Source organism: Pseudophryne corroboree, chromosome 5 (genome assembly GCF_028390025.1).
Source record: "Pseudophryne corroboree isolate aPseCor3 chromosome 5, aPseCor3.hap2, whole genome shotgun sequence".
NCBI lineage: Eukaryota > Metazoa > Chordata > Amphibia > Anura > Myobatrachidae > Pseudophryne > Pseudophryne corroboree.
The window spans coordinates 434,855,023-434,874,868 of NC_086448.1; positions in this window are offsets into that span (position 1 = coordinate 434,855,023).

Below are 19,846 nucleotides of genomic sequence, written 5' to 3' on the forward strand. Positions count from 1 at the left end.
AGTAATATATAATACTATACTATCCATCCATCTACATTGTATACCTGTGGTGTTTTTTTTTCTTCTTCATACTAGTTTAGCAGTTTGCTGACAGTGTCCACCAGGTCCGTTATACAGTATATTATATATATAAGCAGTACGGTAGGCCACGGCTGTACCTACCTCTGTGTCGTCAGTGCACTCGTCGTCCATAAGTAATATAATACTATACTATCCATCCATCTACATTGTATACCTACCTGTGGTGGTTTTTTTCTTCTTCATACTAGTTTAGCAGTCTGCTGACAGTGTCCACCAGGTCCGTTATATACAGTATATTATATATATAAGCAGTACGGTAGGCCACGGCTGTACCTACCGCTGTGTCGTCAGTGCACTCGTCGTCCATAAGTAATATATAATACTATACTATCCATCCATCTTCATTGTATACCTTTGGTGTTTTTTTTTTCCTTCATACTAGTTTAGCAGTCTGCTGACAGTGTCCACCAGGTCCGTTATATACAGTATATATTATATAAATATATATAAGCAGTACGGTAGGCCACGGCTGTACCTACCTCTGTGTCGTCAGTGCACTCATCGTCTATAAGTAATATAATACTATACAATACATCCATCTACATTGTATACCTTTGGTGTGTGTTTTTTTCTTCATACTAGTTTAGCAGTATGCTGACAGTGTCCACCAGGTCCGTTATATACAGTATATATTATATATATATATATATATATATATATAAGCAGTACGGTAGGCCACGGCTGTACCTACCTCTGTGTCGTCAGTGCACTCATCGTCCATAAGTAATATATAATACTATACTAGTCATCCATCTACATTGTATACCTGTGGTGTTTTTTTTTTTCTTCATACTAGTTTAGCAGTCTGCTGACAGTGTCCACCAGGTCCGTTATACAGTATATTATATATTTAAGCAGTACGGTAGGCCACGGCTGTACCTTCCTCTGTGTCGTCAGTACACTCGTCGTCCATAAGTAATATAATACTATACTATCCATCCATCTACATTGTATACCTGTGGTGGTTTTTTTTTTCTTCATACTAGTTTAGCAGTCTGCTGACAGTGTCAACCAGGTCCGTTATATACAGTATATTATATATATAAGCAGTACGGTAGGCCACGGCTGTACCTACCTCTGTGTCGTCAGTGCACTCGTCGTCCATAAGTAATATATAATACTATACTATCCATCCATCTACATTGTATACCTGTGGTGTTTTTTTTTCTTCATACTAGTTTAGCAGTCTGCTGACAGTGTCCACCAGGTCCGTTATACAGAATATTATATATATATAAGCAGTACGGTAGGCCACGGCTGTACCTACCTCTGTGTCGTCAGTGCACTCGTCGTCCATAAGTAATATAATACTATACTATCCATCCATCTACATTGTATACCTTTGGTGGTTTTTTTTTCTTCATACTAGTTTAGCAGTCTGCTGACAGTGTCCACCAGGTCCGTTATACAGAATATTATATATATATAATCAGTACGGTAGGCCACGGCTGTACCTACCTCTGTGTCGTCAGTGCACTCGTCGTCCATAAGTAATATAATACTATACTATCCATCCATCTACATTGTATACCTGTGGTGGGTTTTTTTTTCTTCATACTAGTTTAGCAGTCTGCTGACAGTGTCCACCAGGTCCGTTATATACAGTATATATTATATATATATATATATATATATATATATAAGCAGTATGGTAGGCCACGGCTGTACCTACCTCTGTGTCTTCAGTGCACTCGTCGTCCATAAGTAATATAATACTATACTATCCATCCATCTACATTGTATACCTACCTGTGGTGGGTTTTTTTTTCTTCATACTGGTTTAGCAGTCTGCTGACAGTGTCCACCAGGTCCGTTATATATAGTATATTATATATATAAGCAGTGCGGTAGGCCACGGCTGTACCTACCTCTGTGTCGTCAGTGCACTCGTCGTCCATAAGTAATATATAATACTATACTATCTATCCATCTACATTGTATACCTGTGGTGTTTTTTTTTTCTTCATACTAGTTTAGCAGTCTGCTAACAGTGTCCACCAGGTCCGTTATACAGTATATTATATATATAAGCAGTACGGTAGGCCACGGCTGTACCTACCTCTGTGTCGTCAGTGCACTCGTCGTCCATAAGTAATATAATACTATACTATCCATCCATCTATATTGTATACCTGTGGTGGGTTTTTTTTTCTTCATACTAGTTTAGCAGTCTGCTGACAGTGTCAACCAGGTCCGTTATATACAGTATATTATATATATAAGCAGTACGGTAGGCCACGGCTGTACCTACCTCTGTGTCGTCAGTGCACTCGTCATCCATAAGTAATATATAATACTATACTATCCATCCATCTACATTGTATACCTGTGGTGTTTTTTTTTCTTCTTCATACTAGTTTAGCAGTCTGCTGACAGTGTCCACCAGGTCCGTTATACAGAATATTATATATATAAGCAGTACGGTAGGCCACGGCTGTACCTACCTCTGTGTCGTCAGTGCACTCGTCGTCCATAAGTAATATAATACAATACTATCCATCGATCTACATTGTATACCTACCTGTGGTGGTTTTTTTTTTCTTCATACTAATTTAGCAGTCTGCTGACAGTGTCCACCAGGTCCGTTATATACAGTATATTATATATATAAGCAGTACGGTAGGCCACGGCTATACCTACCTCTGTGTCGTCAGTGCACTCGTCGTCCATAAGTAATATAATACTATACTATCCATCCATCTACATTGCATACCTGTGGTGTTTTTTTTTTTCTTCATACTAGTTTAGCAGTCTTCTGACAGTGTCCACCAGGTCCGTTATATACAGTATATATATTATATATATATATATATATATATATATATATAAGCAGTACGGTAGGCCTCGGCTGTACCTACCTCTGTATCGTCAGTGCACTCGTCGGCCATAAGTAATATATAATACTATACTATCCATCCATCTACATTGTATACCTGTGGTGTTTTTTTTTCTTCTTCATACTAGTTTAGCAGTTTGCTGACAGTGTCAACCAGGTCCGTTATACAGTATATTATATATATAAGCAGTACGGTAGGCCACGGCTGTACCTACCTCTGTGTCGTCAGTGCACTCGTCGTCCATAAGTAATATAATACTATACTATCCATCCATCTACATTGTATACCTACCTGTGGTGGTTTTTTTCTTCTTCATACTAGTTTAGCAGTCTGCTGACAGTGTCCACCAGGTCCGTTATATACAGTATATTATATATATAAGCAGTACGGTAGGCCACGGCTGTACCTACCTCTGTGTCGTCAGTGCACTCGTCGTCCATAAGTAATATAATACTATACTATCCATCCATCTACATTGTATAGCTGTGGTGGGTTTTTTTCTTTCTTCATACTAGTTTAGCAGTCTGCTGACAGTGTCCACTAGGTCCGTTATACAGTATTTTATATATATAAGCAGTACGGTAGGCCACGGATGTACCTACCTCTGTGTCGTCAGTGCACTCGTCGTCCATAAGTAATATAATACTATACTATCCATCCATCTACATTGTATACCTGTGGTGGGTTTTTTTTTCTTCATACTAGTTTAGCAGTCTGCTGACAGTGTCCACCAGGTCCGTTATATACATTATATATTATATATATATATATATATATATATAAGCAGTACGGTAGGCCACGGCTGTACCTACCTCTGTGTCGTCAGTGCACTCGTCGTCCATTAGTAATATAATACTATACTATCCATCCATCTACATTGTATACCTGTGGTGGTTTTTTTTTTCTTCATACTAGTTTAGCAGTCTGCTGACAGTGTCCACCAGGTCCGTTATATACAGTATATATTATATATATATATATATATATAAGCAGTACGGTAGGCCACGGCTGTACCTACCTCTGTGTCGTCAGTGCACTCGTCGTCCATAAGTAATATACTATACTATCCATCCATCTACATTGTATACCTGTGGTGTTTTTTTATTCTTCATACTAGTTTAGCAGTCTGCTGACAGTGTCCACCAGGTCCGTTATACAGTATATTATATATATAAGCAGTACGGTAGGCCACGGCTGTACCTACCTCTGTGTCGTCAGTGCACTCGTCGTCCATAAGTAATATAATACTATACTATCCATCCATCTATATTGTATACCTGTGGTGGGTTTTTTTTTCTTCATACTAGTTTAGCAGTCTGCTGACAGTGTCAACCAGGTCTGTTATATACAGTATATTATATATATAAGCAGTACGGTAGGCCATGGCTGTACCTACCTCTGTGTCGTCAGTGCACTCGTTGTCCATAAGTAATATATAATACTATACTATCCATCCATCTACATTGTATACCTGTGGTGTTTTTTTCCTTCTTCATACTAGTTTAGCAGTCTGCTGACAGTGTCCACCAGGTCCGTTATACAGAATATTATATATATATATAAGCAGTACGGTAGGCCACGGCTGTACCTACCTCTGTGTCGTCAGTGCACTCGTCGTCATTAAGTAATATAATACTATGCTATCCATCCATCTTCATTGTATACCTTTGGTGTTTTTTTTTTTCTTCATACTAGTTTAGCAGTCTGCTGACAGTGTCCACCAGGTCCGTTATATACAGTATATATTATATAAATATATATAAGCAGTACGGTAGGCCACGGCTGTACCTACCTCTGTGTCGTCAGTGCACTCGTCGTCCATAAGTAATATAATACTATACTATCCATCCATCTACATTGTATAGCTGTGGTGGGTTTTTTTCTTTCTTCATACTAGTTTAGCAGTCTGCTGACAGTGTCCACTAGGTCCGTTATACAGTATTTTATATATATAAGCAGTACGGTAGGCCACGGCTGTACCTACCTCTGTGTCGTCAGTGCACTCGTCGTCCATAAGTAATATAATACTATACTATCCATCCATCTACATTGTATACCTGTGGTGGTTTTTTTTTTCTTCATACTAGTTTAGCAGTCTGCTGACAGTGTCCACCAGGTCCGTTATATACAGTATATATTTTATATATATATATATATATATATATATATAAGCAGTACGGTAGGCCACGGCTGTACCTACCTCTGTGTCGTCAGTGCACTCGTCGTCCATAAGTAATATAATACTATACTATCCATCCATCTACATTGTATACCTGTGGTGTTTTTTTTTTCTTCATACTAGTTTAGCAGTCTGCTGACAGTGTCCACCAGGTCCGTTATATACAGTATATATTATATATATATATATATATATAAGCAGTACGGTAGGCCACGGCTGTACCTACCTCTGTGTCGTCAGTGCACTCGTCGTCCATAAGTAATATACTATACTATCCATCCATCTACATTGTATACCTGTGGTGTTTTTTTATTCTTCATACTAGTTTAGCAGTCTGCTGACAGTGTCCACCAGGTCCGTTATACAGTATATTATATATATAAGCAGTACGGTAGGCCACGGCTGTACCTACCTCTGTGTCGTCAGTGCACTCGTCGTCCATAAGTAATATAATACTATACTATCCATCCATCTATATTGTATACCTGTGGTGGTTTTTTTTTCTTCATACTAGTTTAGCAGTCTGCTGACAGTGTTATCCAGGTCTGTTATATACAGTATATTATATATATAAGCAGTACGGTAGGCCACGGCTGTACCTACCTCTGTGTCGTCAGTGCACTCGTTGTCCATAAGTAATATATAATACTATACTATCCATCCATCTACATTGTATACCTGTGGTGTTTTTTTTCTTCTTCATACTAGTTTAGCAGTCTGCTGACAGTGTCCACCAGGTCCGTTATACAGAATATTATATATATATAAGCAGTACGGTAGGCCACGGCTGTACCTACCTCTGTGTCGTCAGTGCACTCGTCGTCCATAAGTAATATAATACTATGCTGTCCATCCATCTTCATTGTATACCTTTGGTGTTTTTTTTTTTCTTCATACTAGTTTAGCAGTCTGCTGACAGTGTCCACCAGGTCCGTTATATACAGTATATATTATATAAATATATATAAGCAGTACGGTAGGCCACGGCTGTACCTACCTCTGTGTCGTCAGTGCACTCGTCGTCCATAAGTAATATAATACTATACTATCCATCCATCTACATTGTATACCTGTGGTGGTTTTTTTTTTCCTTCATACTAGTTTAGCAGTCTGCTGACAGTGTCCACCAGGTCCGTTATATACAGTATATATTATATATATATATATATATATATATATAAGCAGTACGGTAGGCCACGGCTGTACCTACCTCTGTGTCGTCAGTGCACTCGTCGTCCATAAGTAATATAATACTATACTATCCATCCATCTACAGTGTATACCTACCTGTGGTGGGGTTTTTTTTCTTCATACTAGTTTAGCAGTCTGCTGACAGTGTCCACCAGGTCCGTTATATACAGTAGATTATATATATAAGCAGTACGGTAGGCCACGGCTGTACCTACCTCTGTGTCGTCAGTGCACTCGTCGTCTATAAGTAATATAATACTATACAATACATCCATCTACATTGTATACCTTTGGTGTGTTTTTTTTTCTTCATACTAGTTTAGCAGTATGCTGACAGTGTCCACCAGGTCCGTTATATACAGTATATATTATATATATATATATATATATAAGCAGTACGGTAGGCCATGGCTGTACCTACCTCTGTGTCGTCAGTGCACTCGTCGTCCATAAGTAATATATAATACTATACTAGTCATCCATCTACATTGTATACCTGTGGTGTTTTTTTTTTTCTTCATACTAGTTTAGCAGTCTGCTGACAGTGTCCACCAGGTCCGTTATACAGTATATTATATATATAAGCAGTACGGTAGGCCACGGCTGTACCTACCTCTGTGTCGTCAGTACACTCGTCGTCCATAAGTAATATAATACTATACTATCCATCCATCTACATTGTATACCTGTGGTGGGTTTTTTTTTCTTCATACTAGTTTAGCAGTCTGCTGACAGTGTCAACCAGGTCCGTTATATACAGTATATTATATATATAAGCAGTACGGTAGGCCACGGCTGTACCTACCTCTGTGTCGTCAGTGCACTCGTCGTCCATAAGTAATATATAATACTATACTATCCATCCATCTACATTGTATACCTGTGGTGTTTTTTTTTCTTCATACTAGTTTAGCAGTCTGCTGACAGTGTCCACCAGGTCCGTTATACAGAATATTATATATATATATAAGCAGTACGGTAGGCCACGGCTGTACCTACCTCTGTGTCGTCAGTGCACTCGTCGTCCATAAGTAATATAATACTATACTATCCATCCATCTACATTGTATACCTTTGGTGGGGGTTTTTTTCTTCATACTATTTTAGCAGTCTGCTGACAGTGTCCACCAGGTCCGTTATATACAGTATATATTATATAAATATATATAAGCAGTACGGTAGGCCACGGCTGTACCTACCTCTGTGTCGTCAGTGCACTCGTCGTCCATAAGTAATATAATACTATACTATCCATCCATCTACATTGTATACCTGTGGTGGGTTTTTTTTTCTTCATACTAGTTTAGCAGTCTACTGACAGTGTCCACCAGGTCCGTTATATACAGTATATATTATATATATATATATAAGCAGTATGGTAGGCCACGGCTGTACCTACCTCTGTGTCTTCAGTGCACTCGTCGTCCATAAGTAATATAATACTATACTATCCATCCATCTACATTGTATACCTGTGGTGGTTTTTTTTTTCCTTCATACTAGTTTAGCAGTCTGCTGACAGTGTCCACCAGGTCCGTTATATACAGTATATATTATATATATATATATATATATATATATATATAAGCAGTACGGTAGGCCACGGCTGTACCTACCTCTGTGTCGTCAGTGCACTCGTCGTCCATAAGTAATATAATACTATACTATCCATCCATCTACAGTGTATACCTACCTGTGGTGGTTTTTTTTTTCTTCATACTAGTTTAGCAGTCTGCTGACAGTGTCCACCAGGTCCGTTATATACAGTAGATTATATATATAAGTAGTACGGTAGGCCACGGCTGTACCTACCTCTGTGTCGTCAGTGCACTCGTCGTCTATAAGTAATATAATACTATACAATACATCCATCTACATTGTATACCTTTGGTGTGTTTTTTTTTCTTCATACTAGTTTAGCAGTATGCTGACAGTGTCCACCAGGTCCGTTATATACAGTATATATTATATATATATATATATATATATATATAAGCAGTACGGTAGGCCACGGCTGTACCTACCTCTGTGTCGTCAGTGCACTCGTCGTCCGTAAGTAATATATAATACTATACTAGTCATCCATCTACATTGTATACCTGTGGTGTTTTTTTTTTTTCTTCATACTAGTTTAGCAGTCTGCTGACAGTGTCCACCAGGTCCGTTATACAGTATATTATATATATAAGCAGTACGGTAGGCCACGGCTGTACCTACCTCTGTGTCGTCAGTACACTCGTCGTCCATAAGTAATATAATACTATACTATCCATCCATCTACATTGTATACCTGTGGTGGGTTTTTTTTTCTTCATACTAGTTTAGCAGTCTGCTGACAGTGTCAACCAGGTCCGTTATATACAGTATATTATATATATAAGCAGTACGGTAGGCCACGGCTGTACCTACCTCTGTGTCGTCAGTGCACTCGTCGTCCATAAGTAATATATAATACTATACTATCCATCCATCTACATTGTATACCTGTGGTGTTTTTTTTTCTTCATACTAGTTTAGCAGTCTGCTGACAGTGTCCACCAGGTCCGTTATACAGAATATTATATATATATATAAGCAGTACGGTAGGCCACGGCTGTACCTACCTCTGTGTCGTCAGTGCACTCGTCGTCCATAAGTAATATAATACTATACTATCCATCCATCTACATTGTATACCTTTGGTGGGTTTTTTTTTCTTCATACTATTTTAGCAGTCTGCTGACAGTGTCCACCAGGTCCGTTATATACAGTATATATTATATAAATATATATAAGCAGTACGGTAGGCCACGGCTGTACCTACCTCTGTGTCGTCAGTGCACTCGTCGTCCATAAGTAATATAATACTATACTATCCATCCATCTACATTGTATACCTGTGGTGGGTTTTTTTTTTCTTCATACTAGTTTAGCAGTCTACTGACAGTGTCCACCAGGTCCGTTATATACAGTATATATTATATATATATATATATAAGCAGTATGGTAGGCCACGGCTGTACCTACCTCTGTGTCTTCAGTGCACTCGTCGTCCATAAGTAATATAATACTATACTATCCATCCATCTACATTGTATACCTACCTGTGGTGGTTTTTTTTTTCTTCATACTGGTTTAGCAGTCTGCTGACAGTGTCCACCAGGTCCGTTATATATAGTATATTATATATATAAGCAGTACGGTAGGCCACGGCTGTACCTACCTCTGTGTCGTCAGTGCACTCGTCGTCCATAAGTAATATATAATACTGTACTATCCATCCATCTACATTGTATACCTGTGGTGTTTTTTTTTTCTTCATACTAGTTTAGCAGTCTGCTAACAGTGTCCACCAGGTCCGTTATACAGTATATTATATATATAAGCAGTACGGTAGGCCACGGCTGTACCTACCTCTGTGTCGTCAGTGCACTCGTCGTCCATAAGTAATATAATACTATACTATCCATCCATCTATATTGTATACCTGTGGTGGGTTTTTTTTTCTTCATACTAGTTTAGCAGTCTACTGACAGTGTCCACCAGGTCCGTTATATACAGTATATATTATATATATATATATATATAAGCAGTATGGTAGGCCACGGCTGTACCTACCTCTGTGTCGTCAGTGCACTCGTCGTCCATAGGTAATATAATACTATACTATCCATCCATCTATATTGTATACCTGTGGTGGGTTTTTTTTTCTTCATTCTAGTTTAGCAGTCTGCTGACAGTGTCAACCAGGTCCGTTATATACAGTATATTATATATATAAGCAGTACGGTAGGCCACGGCTGTACCTACCTCTGTGTCGTCAGTGCACTCGTCGTCCATAAGTAATATATAATACTATACTATCTATCCATCTACATTGTATACCTGTGGTGTTTTTTTTTTCTTCATACTAGTTTAGCAGTCTGCTAACAGTGTCCACCAGGTCCGTTATACAGTATATTATATATATAAGCAGTACGGTAGGCCACGGCTGTACCTACCTCTGTGTCGTCAGTGCACTCGTCGTCCATAAGTAATATAATACTATACTATCCATCCATCTATATTGTATACCTGTGGTGGGTTTTTTTTTCTTCATACTAGTTTAGCAGTCTGCTGACAGTGTCCACCAGGTCCGTTATATACAGTATATATTATATATATATATATATATATATATATATATAAGCAGTATGGTAGGCCACGGCTGTACCTACCTCTGTGTCTTCAGTGCACTCGTCGTCCATAAGTAATATAATACTATACTATCCATCCATCTACATTGTATACCTACCTGTGGTGGGTTTTTTTTTCTTCATACTGGTTTAGCAGTCTGCTGACAGTGTCCACCAGGTCCGTTATATATAGTATATTATATATATAAGCAGTACGGTAGGCCACGGCTGTACCTACCTCTGTGTCGTCAGTGCACTCGTCGTCCATAAGTAATATATAATACTATACTATCCATCCATCTATATTGTATACCTGTGGTGGGTTTTTTTTTCTTCATACTAGTTTAGCAGTCTGCTGACAGTGTCAACCAGGTCCGTTATATACAGTATATTATATATATAAGCAGTACGGTAGGCCACGGCTGTACCTACCTCTGTGTCGTCAGTGCACTCGTCATCCATAAGTAATATATAATACTATACTATCCATCCATCTACATTGTATACCTGTGGTGTTTTTTTTCTTCTTCATACTAGTTTAGCAGTCTGCTGACAGTGTCCACCAGGTCCGTTATACAGAATATTATATATATAAGCAGTACGGTAGGCCACGGCTGTACCTACCTCTGTGTCGTCAGTGCACTCGTCGTCCATAAGTAATATAATACAATACTATCCATCGATCTACATTGTATACCTACCTGTGGTGGGTTTTTTTTTCTTCATACTAATTTAGCAGTCTGCTGACAGTGTCCACCAGGTCCGTTATATACAGTATATTATATATATAAGCAGTACGGTAGGCCACGGCTATACCTACCTCTGTGTCGTCAGTGCACTCGTCGTCCATAAGTAATATAATACTATACTATCCATCCATCTACATTGTATACCTGTGGTGTTTTTTTTTTTCTTCATACTAGTTTAGCAGTCTTCTGACAGTGTCCACCAGGTCCGTTATATACAGTATATATATTATATATATATATATATATATATAAGCAGTACGGTAGGCCTCGGCTGTACCTACCTCTGTATCGTCAGTGCACTCGTCGGCCATAAGTAATATATAATACTATACTATCCATCCATCTACATTGTATACCTGTGGTGTTTTTTTTCTTCTTCATACTAGTTTAGCAGTTTGCTGACAGTGTCAACCAGGTCCGTTATACAGTATATTATATATATAAGCAGTACGGTAGGCCACGGCTGTACCTACCTCTGTGTCGTCAGTGCACTCGTCGTCCATAAGTAATATAATACTATACTATCCATCCATCTACATTGTATACCTACCTGTGGTGGTTTTTTTCTTCTTCATACTAGTTTAGCAGTCTGCTGACAGTGTCCACCAGGTCCGTTATATACAGTATATTATATATATAAGCAGTACGGTAGGCCACGGCTGTACCTACCTCTGTGTCGTCAGTGCACTCGTCGTCCATAAGTAATATAATACTATACTATCCATCCATCTACATTGTATAGCTGTGGTGGGTTTTTTTCTTTCTTCATACTAGTTTAGCAGTCTGCTGACAGTGTCCACTAGGTCCGTTATACAGTATTTTATATATATAAGCAGTACGGTAGGCTACGGATGTACCTACCTCTGTGTCGTCAGTGCACTCGTCGTCCATAAGTAATATAATACTAAACTATCCATCCATCTACATTGTATACCTGTGGTGGGTTTTTTTTTCTTCATACTAGTTTAGCAGTCTGCTGACAGTGTCCACCAGGTCCGTTATATACATTATATATTATATATATATATATATATATATATATATATAAGCAGTACGGTAGGCCACGGCTGTACCTACCTCTGTGTCGTCAGTGCACTCGTCGTCCATTAGTAATATAATACTATACTATCCATCCATCTACATTGTATACCTGTGGTGGTTTTTTTTTTCTTCATACTAGTTTAGCAGTCTGCTGACAGTGTCCACCAGGTCCGTTATATACAGTATATATTATATATATATATATATATATATAAGCAGTACGGTAGGCCACGGCTGTACCTACCTCTGTGTCGTCAGTGCACTCGTCGTCCATAAGTAATATACTATACTATCCATCCATCTACATTGTATACCTGTGGTGTTTTTTTATTCTTCATACTAGTTTAGCAGTCTGCTGACAGTGTCCACCAGGTCCGTTATACAGTATATTATATATATAAGCAGTACGGTAGGCCACGGCTGTACCTACCTCTGTGTCGTCAGTGCACTCGTCGTCCATAAGTAATATAATACTATACTATCCATCCATCTATATTGTATACCTGTGGTGGGTTTTTTTTCTTCATACTAGTTTAGCAGTCTGCTGACAGTGTCAACAAGGTCTGTTATATACAGTATATTATATATATAAGCAGTACGGTAGGCCACGGCTGTACCTACCTCTGTGTCGTCAGTGCACTCGTTGTCCATAAGTAATATATAATACTATACTATCCATCCATCTACATTGTATACCTGTGGTGTTTTTTTTCTTCTTCATACTAGTTTAGCAGTCTGGTGACAGTGTCCACCAGGTCCGTTATACAGAATATTATATATATATAAGCAGTACGGTAGGCCACGGCTGTACCTACCTCTGTGTCGTCAGTGCACTCGTCGTCCATAAGTAATTTAATACTATGCTATCCATCCATCTTCATTGTATACCTTTGGTGTTTTTTTTTTTCTTCATACTAGTTTAGCAGTCTGCTGACAGTGTCCACCAGGTCCGTTATATACAGTATATATTATATAAATATATATAAGCAGTACGGTAGGCCACGGCTGTACCTACCTCTGTGTCGTCAGTGCACTCGTCGGCCATAAGTAATATAATACTATACTATCCATCCATCTACATTGTATACCTGTGGTGGTTTTTTTTTCCCTTCATACTAGTTTAGCAGTCTGCTGACAGTGTCCACCAGGTCCGTTATATACAGTATATATTATATATATATATATATATAAGCAGTACGGTAGGCCACGGCTGTACCTACCTCTGTGTCGTCAGTGCACTCGTCGTCCATAAGTAATATAATACTATACTATCCATCCATCTACAGTGTATACCTACCTGTGGTGGTTTTTTTTTTCTTCATACTAGTTTAGCAGTCTGCTGACAGTGTCCACCAGGTCCGTTATATACAGTAGATAATATATATAAGCAGTACGGTAGGCCACGGCTGTACCTACCTCTGTGTCGTCAGTGCACTCGTCGTCTATAAGTAATATAATACTATACAATACATCCATCTACATTGTATACCTTTGGTGTGTTTTTTTTTCTTCATACTAGTTTAGCAGTATGCTGACAGTGTCCACCAGGTTCGTTATATACAGTATATATTATATATATATATATATATATATAAGCAGTACGGTAGGCCACGGCTGTACCTACCTCTGTGTCGTCAGTGCACTCGTCGTCCATAAGTAATATATAATACTATACTAGTCATCCATCTACATTGTATACCTGTGGTGTTTTTTTTTTCTTCATACTAGTTTAGCAGTCTGCTGACAGTGTCCACCAGGTCCGTTATACAGTATATTATATATATAAGCAGTACGGTAGGCCACGGCTGTACCTACCTCTGTGTCGTCAGTACACTCGTCGTCCATAAGTAATATAATACTATACTATCCATCCATCTACATTGTATACCTGTGGTGGTTTTTTTTTTCTTCATACTAGTTTAGCAGTCTGCTGACAGTGTCAACCAGGTCCGTTATATACAGTATATTATATATATAAGCAGTACGGTAGGCCACGGCTGTACCTACCTCTGTGTCGTCAGTGCACTCGTCGTCCATAAGTAATATATAATACTATACTATCCATCCATCTACATTGTATACCTGTGGTGTTTTTTTTTCTTCATACTAGTTTAGCAGTCTGCTGACAGTGTCCACCAGGTCCGTTATACAGAATATTATATATATATATAAGCAGTACGGTAGGCCACGGCTGTACCTACCTCTGTGTCGTCAGTGCACTCGTCGTCCATAAGTAATATAATACTATACTATCCATCCATCTACATTGTATACCTTTGGTGGGGGTTTTTTTCTTCATACTATTTTAGCAGTCTGCTGACAGTGTCCACCAGGTCCGTTATATACAGTATATATTATATAAATATATATAAGCAGTACGGTAGGCAACGGCTGTACCTACCTCTGTGTCGTCAGTGCACTCGTCGTCCATAAGTAATATAATACTATACTATCCATCCATCTACATTGTATACCTGTGGTGGTTTTTTTTTTCTTCATACTAGTTTAGCAGTCTACTGACAGTGTCCACCAGGTCCGTTATATACAGTATATATTATATATATATAAGCAGTATGGTAGGCCACGGCTGTACCTAGCTCTGTGTCTTCAGTGCACTCGTCGTCCATAAGTAATATAATACTATACTATCCATCCATCTACATTGTATACCTGTGGTGGGTTTTTTTTTCCTTCATACTAGTTTAGCAGTCTGCTGACAGTGTCCACCAGGTCCGTTATATACAGTATATATTATATATATATATATATATAAGCAGTACGGTAGGCCACGGCTGTACCTACCTCTGTGTCGTCAGTGCACTCGTCGTCCATAAGTAATATAATACTATACTATCCATCCATCTACAGTGTATACCTACCTGTGGTGGTTTTTTTTCTTCTTCCTACTAGTTTAGCAGTCTGCTGACAGTGTCCACCAGGTCCGTTATATACAGTAGATTATATATATAAGCAGTACGGTAGGCCACGGCTGTACCTACCTCTGTGTCGTCAGTGCACTCGTCGTCTATAAGTAATATAATACTATACAATACATCCATCTACATTGTATACCTTTGGTGTGTTTTTTTTTCTTCATACTAGTTTAGCAGTATGCTGACAGTGTCCACCAGGTCCGTTATATACAGTATATATTATATATATATATATATATATAAGCAGTACGGTAGGCCACGGCTGTACCTACCTCTGTGTCGTCAGTGCACTCGTCGTCCGTAAGTAATATATAATACTATACTAGTCATCCATCTACATTGTATACCTGTGGTGTTTTTTTTTTTTTCTTCATACTAGTTTAGCAGTCTGCTGACAGTGTCCACCAGGTCCGTTATACAGTATATTATATATATAAGCAGTACGGTAGGCCACGGCTGTACCTACCTCTGTGTCGTCAGTACACTCGTCGTCCATAAGTAATATAATACTATACTATCCATCCATCTACATTGTATACCTGTGGTGGGTTTTTTTTTCTTCATACTAGTTTAGCAGTCTGCTGACAGTGTCAACCAGGTCCGTTATATACAGTATATTATATATATAAGCAGTACGGTAGGCCACGGCTGTACCTACCTCTGTGTCGTCAGTGCACTCGTCGTCCATAAGTAATATATAATACTATACTATCCATCCATCTACATTGTATACCTGTGGTGTTTTTTTTTCTTCATACTAGTTTAGCAGTCTGCTGACAGTGTCCACCAGGTCCGTTATACAGAATATTATATATATATATAAGCAGTACGGTAGGCCACAGCTGTACCTACCTCTGTGTCGTCAGTGCACTCGTCGTCCATAAGTAATATAATACTATACTATCCATCCATCTACATTGTATACCTTTGGTGGGTTTTTTTTTCTTCATACTATTTTAGCAGTCTGCTGACAGTGTCCACCAGGTCCGTTATATACAGTATATATTATATAAATATATATAAGCAGTACGGTAGGCCACGGCTGTACCTACCTCTGTGTCTTCAGTGCACTCGTCGTCCATAAGTAATATAATACTATACTATCCATCCATCTACATTGTATACCTACCTGTGGTGGTTTTTTTTTTCTTCATACTGGTTTAGCAGTCTGCTGACAGTGTCCACCAGGTCCGTTATATATAGTATATTATATATATAAGCAGTACGGTAGGCCACGGCTGTACCTACCTCTGTGTCGTCAGTGCACTCATCGTCCATAAGTAATATATAATACTGTACTATCCATCCATCTACATTGTATACCTGTGGTGTTTTTTTTTTCTTCATACTAGTTTAGCAGTCTGCTAACAGTGTCCACCAGGTCCGTTATACAGTATATTATATATATAAGCAGTACGGTAGGCCACGGCTGTACCTACCTCTGTGTCGTCAGTGCACTCGTCGTCCATAAGTAATATAATACTATACTATCCATCCATCTATATTGTATACCTGTGGTGGGTTTTTTTTTTCTTCATACTAGTTTAGCAGTCTACTGACAGTGTCCACCAGGTCCGTTATATACAGTATATATTATATATATATATATATATATATAAGCAGTATGGTAGGCCACGGCTGTACCTACCTCTGTGTCTTCAGTGCACTCGTCGTCCATAAGTAATATAATACTATACTATCCATCCATCTACATTGTATACCTACCTGTGGTGGTTTTTTTTTTCTTCATACTGGTTTAGCAGTCTGCTAACAGTGTCCACCAGGTCCGTTATACAGTATATTATATATATAAGCAGTACGGTAGGCCACGGCTGTACCTACCTCTGTGTCGTCAGTGCACTCGTCGTCCATAGGTAATATAATACTATACTATCCATCCATCTATATTGTATACCTGTGGTGGGTTTTTTTTTCTTCATACTAGTTTAGCAGTCTGCTGACAGTGTCAACCAGGTCCGTTATATACAGTATATTATATATATAAGCAGTACGGTAGGCCACGGCTGTACCTACCTCTGTGTCGTCAGTGCACTCGTCGTCCATAAGTAATATATAATACTATACTATCCATCCATCTACATTGTATACCTGTGGTGTTTTTTTTCTTCTTCATACTAGTTTAGCAGTCTGCTGACAGTGTCCACCAGGTCCGTTATACAGAATATTATATATATAAGCAGTACGGTAGGCCACGGCTGTACCTACCTCTGTGTCATCAGTGCACTCGTCGTCCATAAGTAATATATAATACTATACTATCCATCCATCTACATTGTATACCTGTGGTGTTTTTTTTCTTCTTCATACTAGTTTAGCAGTCTGCTGACAGTGTCCACCAGGTCCGTTATATACAGTATATATTATATAAATATATATAAGCAGTACGGTAGGACACGGCTGTACCTACCTCTGTGTCGTCAGTGCACTCATCGTCCATAAGTAATATAATACTATACTATCCATCCATCTACATTGTATACCTTTGGTGTTTTTTTTTTTCTTCATACTAGTTTAGCAGTCTGCTGACAGTGTCCACCAGGTCCGTTATATACAGTAAATATTATATAAATATATATAAGCAGTACGGTAGGCCACGGCTGTACCTACCTCCGTGTCGTCAGTGCACTCGTCGTCCATAAGTAATATAATACTATACTATCCATCCATCTACATTGTATACCTGTGGTGGGTTTTTTTTTTCTTCATACTAGTTTAGCAGTCTGCTGACAGTGTCCACCAGGTCCGTTATACAGAATATTATATATATATATAAGCAGTACGGTAGGCCACGGCTGTACCTACCTCTGTGTCGTCAGTGCACTCGTCGTCCATAAGTAATATAATACTATACTATCCATCCATCTACATTGTATACCTTTGGTGGGTTTTTTTTTCTTCATACTATTTTAGCAGTCTGCTGACAGTGTCCACCAGGTCCGTTATATACAGTATATATTATATAAATATATATAAGCAGTACGGTAGGCCACGGCTGTACCTACCTCTGTGTCGTCAGTGCACTCGTCGTCCATAAGTAATATAATACTATACTATCCATCCATCTACATTGTATACCTGTGGTGGGTTTTTTTTCCTTCATACTAGTTTAGCAGTCTACTGACAGTGTCCACCAGGTCCGTTATATACAGTATATATTATATATATATATATAAGCAGTATGGTAGGCCACGGCTGTACCTACCTCTGTGTCTTCAGTGCACTCGTCGTCTATAAGTAATATAATACTATACTATCCATCCATCTACATTGTATACCTACCTGTGGTGGGTTTTTTTTTTCTTCATACTGGTTTAGCAGTCTGCTGACAGTGTCCACCAGGTCCGTTATATATAGTATATTATATATATAAGCAGTACGGTAGGCCACGGCTGTACCTACCTCTGTGTCGTCAGTGCACTCGTCGTCCATAAGGAATATATAATACTGTACTATCCATCCATCTACATTGTATACCTGTGGTGTTTTTTTTTTCTTCATACTAGTTTAGCAGTCTGCTAACAGTGTCCACCAGGTCCGTTATACAGTATATTATATATATAAGCAGTACGGTAGGCCACGGCTGTACCTACCTCTGTGTCGTCAGTGCACTCGTCGTCCATAAGTAATATAATACTATACTATCCATCCATCTATATTGTATACCTGTGGTGGGTTTTTTTTTCTTCATACTAGTTTAGCAGTCTGCTGACAGTGTCAACCAGGTCCGTTATATACAGTATATTATATATATAAGCAGTACGGTAGGCCACGGCTGTACCTACCTCTGTGTCGTCAGTGCACTCGTCGTCCATAAGTAATATATAATACTATACTATCCATCCATCTACATTGTATACCTGTGGTGTTTTTTTTCTTCTTCATACTAGTTTAGCAGTCTGCTGACAGTGTCCACCAGGTCCGTTATACAGAATATTATATATATAAGCAGTACGGTAGGCCACGGCTGTACCTACCTCTGTGTCATCAGTGCACTCGTCGTCCATAAGTAATATATAATACTATACTATCCATCCATCTACATTGTATACCTGTGGTGTTTTTTTTCTTCTTCATACTAGTTTAGCAGTCTGCTGACAGTGTCCACCAGGTCCGTTATACAGAATATTATATATATATAAGCAGTACGGTAGGCCACGGCTGTACCTAACTCTGTGTCGTCAGTGCACTCATCGTCCATAAGTAATATAATACTATACTATCCATCCATCTACATTGTATACCTTTGGTGTTTTTTTTTTCTTCATACTAGTTTAGCAGTCTGCTGACAGTGTCCACCAGGTCCGTTATATACAGTAAATATTATATAAATATATATAAGCAGTACGGTAGGCCACGGCTGTACCTACCTCCGTGTCGTCAGTGCACTCGTCGTCCATAAGTAATATAATACTATACTATCCATCCATCTACATTGTATACCTGTGGTGGTTTTTTTTTTTCTTCATACTAGTTTAGCAGTCTGCTGACAGTGTCCACCAGGTCCGTTATATACAGTATATGTTATATATATATATATATATATATATAAGCAGTACGGTAGGCCACGGCTTTACCTACCTCTGTGTCGTCAGTGCACTCGTCGTTCATAAGTAATATAATACTATACTATCCATCCATCTACATTGTATACCTACCTGTG